The following is a 6,365-nucleotide window of genomic DNA, read 5'->3' on the forward strand; positions in this document are numbered from 1 at the left end:
GGAACACAACAGCCCGTCATGTCGACACGATGCACTTGATAGCTTGTCAGTCATGCGGCTGAACACTGTCTAGCAAGTAGAAGCGTCCGCGAAGCATCCGCGCGCACTGTGCCTCGAACTCAGCACCGGCACCAAGCAATCGCAACGGCTCGCTGTGACACAATATGGCGTCGCAGCGAGAAAGCGGCGGCGCGGGGGCGGTCAAAGGTTGGCACCACCCTGAACGGCGGCGCTGGCATCGAGGCACCCTAATCAAGAAGCACTACCAACGCCACCTAGGTGGCGTTCACCGTACTCAGCACAGCGGAGCGTGGCCTCCGCAATTAGCTCTGAAAATGTTTCTGAAGTTGATCGCGGAGGCTGCAATTACGACGCGCTGTACGCGCTGATTTGACTCGGTGACGATTCAGTTACGTGCTTTGTCTTGCGCGTTGTATTAGTGTGTCAGTTACGTGCTTCGTCTTTCGCGTTGTGCTAGCGTGTGCAGCGTAGTGCAGCTTCCATATGCACGACGGTTGCTCATGGTCATCGACGTTGGTAGTCGTGATGGAGGAGACGTGCCACCAGGCGTCAGCGTGGGTGCATCAACGCCTAAGGGCGCTTTAGCCACAAAACACCAATAGACATTATATATCAATGTGCAATAAACATTACACTACTTCTGTGAAGACACGTTTCACTTTCGTGTTCTATACCGATTCCTATATAAGAGGGATCAACCACATTTTTTTCCATAAATTTCAATGCAATCATGTTTTTTCAAACGCATGTAGGCAACAAGTTTCTGTGCATAATCATTGCTAATAGTTGCATTCACGAGGCAGTATTTCGTTCGAAATGACAAATTTTCAAAATCACGAAACAGTATTGAAGTAAGAAGTTCGTCATTCTCGTGGTTGATTGAACCGCCCTCCTTGCAACTCCCGTATAGATCAGAGCCCACCGTATAGCGCTAGAGTTCTCGCTGGTAACTCGGTTTGTACCCTGCGATCAAAGGTGGGGGTGGACGATCCCGAGACTATATAGTACGACATGCGTCCTCTCAAATATTTTATAGCCATACCATTAAGTGTAGATAAAAATCGGGGTAGATTGCAGTAGTGGCGCAATGCTAAAGACAAAGAGGAGCTGATCGGTTCCTAGCTGGTCCTGGCTATACGAAGTGATGCTAAGTTATACGAAGTAATGCCAAGTTGGCAAGTGATGCTAAGTTATAGGAAGTGTATAAGTATTTCCTCGTGGTCCGCGGCATCAGGGAACGCCTCGCGAAGCACTTGGAGTCCAAGCACACGTAGGCGAAGTGGGGCGAAAGCTATGCACAGTGTACGGGCGGCACGCAGCAGACGACACGCCGGGATGACGTCACGGCGCATGCGCAGCAGCGCGCAGCTGCACGGCCGTGCTCGAGCGCGCGCGCCAGTCGAGCCCGGCCGTGGTAGCTGGTGGGAACTCGGCCGAGCCGCCGCCAGAAGCGCCTGCTGCAGTCAGGGACACCGCGAGCGCGGATGGCGTCGGCAGCACCTCTGCGCGTTGCCTCGTTGGTGCTGCTACAATTTGTTTCTCTCTCGCTCTCATTTTCTCTTTCTCCCGAGCATAGCGCACAACGCTCCGCGTGGTTGCTATAGGCAACGCAGTGGCAGGCGGCACACATTACGGCTGGCCTAAACAGCTCCGCTGTTGAAAGCATGGCCTTCGGATATATAAGTGTGTCCTCTGCGGAGCATCTGGCGAGATGAGAGCAGGAAAGAAAGAAGCAACGAACAGGTGTGACGCAGAGGCACATCACAGGATGCGAACGCTGCAGAAAAAATAAATTTAAAAAATACAAGAAAATTTCTATTCTCACTAAAGAAATTTTTTCAGCGAAATCACATGCTCTGGGCTTGCCCAGCACTAAACGGTCTAGATGTGAACAAAGAGTCACGGAAATCCTCCTTTCATAGCCAGGAAGAACAAGCCCAAAAACAAGCCATCTGTCAAGCCCAGGCCGCCGCCGGAAGGCAACTGATTCCGGCCGACGTCTAGGGGGGAGGTAGACGGTGAAAGGGGGAGCTGCGTCTCACCCCGATCACCCATACTCTCTGACGGGTGCAAGTAAAGTGATTTCTCTCTCTCTCTCTGTCAACGAAAAAGCAACTCCTTTATTTAAGAAATGATCTTTTTCTGGGTATGCTGAAAGAGTTTTTCTTGATTTGAATTTATCTATACAGTGACGCAGCCAGAAACATTTTTTCGGAGAGGGGGTAGGTAGGGGAGAGGCACCCATTTGACCGGGGATGGCGATGGGATAGGAATGGGGGAGAGCGGCTGGGAAGGCCGCTAACTAACGGGAAAATGTCGGGAGGGAGGAGGGGGACATCATGCTTTGCTTGATGCACCTCTGCACGTCTTCTCATTTTTCTTACGCGTTGGAACATGTCTGAACTACAGCTGCAAGCCTTAGGTCTCTATGTTGGCGGCGACCTTGCGATGACCTTTCGGCGACCTTTCCGTGACCTTGCAGTGACCTTGGTGAAACTGTGCCATGATGAAAAATGGCCGATGCCGCAAAGAGTAAAAACACGTCTAAAATGCGCGGATGAACATCACATTTCTCAGGGAGGTTCCTGTAAACAAAGTAAATGATTTACTTTGTCTTTTTTTTTCTTTTGTGGGGTTTTGCGTGCCAAAACCAGTTCTGATTATGAGGCACACCATAGTGGAGGGCTCCAGATTAATTTTGACCACCTGGGGTTCTTTAACGTGCGCTACAACGCAAGCACACGGGAGTTCTCGCATTTCGCCTCCAACGAAATGCGGCCGCCGCGGCCGGGATTCGATCCCATGATCTCGTGCTCAGCAGCGCAACGCCTTAGCTGACTGAGCCACCGCGGCGGGTAAATTGGTGGCGTGAAAGAAAGATTTGGTAAACTTCGGTGTGTGTGGTAGTCGAACCCGGGCCTCCGTGGTGCGAGACGAGCACGCTTCCCTGAAGCCACGGCTGCTCCATGGTTGTGGCTTACTTAAGGTGTACCTAATGCGTGCCTGACTGCACACGTGACGTGGTCACAGATGCGCTCGTGCCACTGCTCGCGCGTTCGACATCGTCTTCCACAGCTGGCAGGCTTTCGCCTTCACGTTTTACAAACGTGTAACACTTGCTTACTTTTTACAACTACCTCCACACAGAGCGGTGTGGTGGAGAGCATTGCACAATGCGGCGCAATCGCTACCACTGTAAAAAAAAAAGAAAGAAAAGAAAAGAAGGAAAAAAGAAGAAATGTGATAACAATAAAACAAAAAGTATGGCAATTTATTTACTTATCTTCTGCTTTTCATTTCTTGTAGTTTCACTAACATTTTGTGTTAATCTATTTTTCCTTGGAGCGCTGTACCTTTTTCTGTCGTCCTTCTTTGTCTGTGTGCCTCTTCTCACTTTACAGCGTAAGCTGGTATGGGCTCATTCCAATAGCCGTCTCGGTTCGCGATTGTGTCCGCAGCCGCCGCCGCCGCCAGGTGTCCCTAACCGCTATCGCCAGAAATGCGAAAAAAATGTGGTTGATCCCTCTTATATAGGAATCGGTATAGAACACGAAAGTGAAACGTGTCTTCACAGAAGTAGTGTAATGTTTATTGCACATTGATATATAATGTCTATTGGTGTTTTGTGGCTAAAGCGCCCTTAGGCGTTGATGCACCCACGCTGACGCCTGGTGGCACGTCTCCTCCATCACGACTACCAACGTCGATGACCATGAGCAACCGTCGTGCATATGGAAGCTGCACTACGCTGCACACGCTAGCACAACGCGAAAGACGAAGCACGTAACTGACACACTAATACAACGCGCAAGACAAAGCACGTAACTGAATCGTCACCGAGTCAAATCAGCGCGTACAGCGCGTCGTAATTGCAGCCTCCGCGATCAACTTCAGAAACATTTTCAGAGCTAATTGCGGAGGCCACGCTCCGCTGTGCTGAGTACGGTGAACGCCACCTAGGTGGCGTTGGTAGTGCTTCTTGATGCCAGCGTCCCTTCGAATGCTGGCATCGAGGCGTCGTAGTGCTGAGACCACCGAAGCGTTCACTGTCGGTGCGCGTTAGTGTCATAATGCAGTACTTCTCTTTTCTGCTCGTAGGCGGCGGCACCGCCCCGAGCAAGAGCGCGGGTACACGGAGGAGTGTTAGATATATAAGGCGCGTCTGTGTAGCTCTCTGCAAATGCGTTTGTGGCGCAATGGGTTAAACGCTCGGCGATCTATCGTCGCGGACCGAGAGGTCGTGGGTTCGATTTCCAAATTTTGCATGTTTGTGGAACTTTTTCTTCTGGTTTCTTTCTTTGTATTATGTTCGTGTATGTTCGTGTGACGTATTTCCGTGACGGAAATACGTCAGTGAAGTCTTGGTGGACCCCGGCATAAAACACTTTCGTGTTAAAAGAGCACCCGGTTGCCGGCGGGATCGAACGCGGGAGTCAGATACCTCTACCACTGTGCCACGCAAGCACTTGCTGTCCGGCAGCGGAAAAATGCCCTATAAAAACGCCCTAGGCAGGCAAGCGCAGACGACGAGATGCCATTTAGACGAGGCGCGCAATCAACGCGATTCCAAGCCTCCGCCAGTGTGGTGGCGCCATCTAGTTAAGGTGCCTGCAAACGCAGCGTGCAGTTACATGCTGCATGTAACTGGACCTGGTTAACTTAAGCAGGCTAGGTGACTATTTGTCACCAGCCCGTTTTGAAGATTCCAATAAACAATCATGATCATAATCATCAACAACGTACCATGCCACGGGTCAAGGGATGCGAGATTTGCGCCACGTATTCTGGATACCTCTTTGGTACCCGTTATGGCGTCTCCTCGCAAGGTACGAATCGCTGCTGAAGAAGCGAATCGTGAGAGCTACGTGCGCGGCTACAACCAGGCATCATCAGTATCAGCAGACTACTGTGCAGAGAGCATTACAAGCCGCAGCTTGCCGTCGTCGCCGGGCGGACAGTTCAGGTCGTTCTCGTCAAAACGAGACGAAGGGACTTTGCCGCGAAGACCCTTTTGTGCGTGCCGAAATTGGAGCTACTCTTGAGCCGCTCCACCAGCTTACGCTGTTTCTGTGCTGCGTGTGCCGCGAAGGCCTGTGACTTTTGTATTGAAATTATACGAACGCTCCAAGCACATTCCTGCCGTCGTGGTCGTCGTCGTCGCCGTGAGGTTCCGTATGAAGTCCAACGGCTATAAAATCGTCGCCGCGCGCCGTACGTGCGAGTGAAAGAGCGCGAGGGACGCGCACTTTCACGGAGAGCGAACGCACGGCGGAGAGCAAACGCGACGTCTCCCGTTGTGCGAAAGGCCGTGGGAGGATGGGAGGGAGTGCGGGGAGGCGAAGTTTAGCTGTGGCACTAAATGCGTATCTTGCGACCGGGCGCGAGGGGAACTGGCGATTCAATCTCCCACGCGAAAGGAGAAAAGCGGCAAGGCAGTGCGGGAGGGAGGGGGCGCGGCTTCTACTCTGCCATCAACCGCGTACTTGTACTTTGCGCGGTTGAGGGCTGTCGCGCGCACCGTATCTTGAAAGCGATCTCCACATGGCTCTGACCTTTGTATGCGCTGTGCTTTCGCCGCTCAGTTTCCGTAGAAGCGATAGACCGCACGATCATTCGGTCGCTGCTCTGCCGCGCTTGCTCAAGCTAGCGTTTTGACAGTGCTTGTCTGCGGTCATCGAGTGTGGTCTACTCATGTTCGCTTGTGCGCGCTGACACCATGCTTGTTAATTCAGTAAGCGAATGTGTTCAAGTATATGCAGCCGATAAAACTACTATCCTTACTGCGTATACTCTACTAGTAAATTTGTTATCGCAATTGATGCTTCGAATTCCGGGTGAAACTGCGACTTTTTTTTCTTACACGCTCGAACATATCTTTGTCTAAATTCCTACTAGCCCAACTCTCTGCCTTACAAGCTGTGGTTTGCAAAGGTATTCTCACGCTTTCATCGTATTACGTTTTGCCGGTGACCGTCTTTAATACCGGAATATCACTGTTTTCGAGTTACTGCTCGAAGCAAGACGAGCCTATAATGTATCCGAAATGCCTCGCATGCTGTCGCCAATTGTGAGAAGCCACTGACGGGCATCAAGGATGTTTGTAAGGTGGTGTCCGGCCAGATTTTGGAGTGTTAAGAGCAAGTCTGGCCATGGAACAAGTTCGCCCTTTGCCCTTCGATCATTTCCGTTTAACACGTAGCGCCAGGGAGATTGATGTGCACTTTGCATCTGGGGCGCACTTGGGAGGCGCCAAAGATGCAGACTGCTTCTTTAATGACCGTTTACATAATCCGCGCAAGCAAAGCGACCATCGCAGCACCGCTCGCACCTTGAGTGGACAAGCT

Source organism: Dermacentor silvarum, chromosome 8 (genome assembly GCF_013339745.2).
Source record: "Dermacentor silvarum isolate Dsil-2018 chromosome 8, BIME_Dsil_1.4, whole genome shotgun sequence".
Lineage (NCBI taxonomy): Eukaryota > Metazoa > Arthropoda > Arachnida > Ixodida > Ixodidae > Dermacentor > Dermacentor silvarum.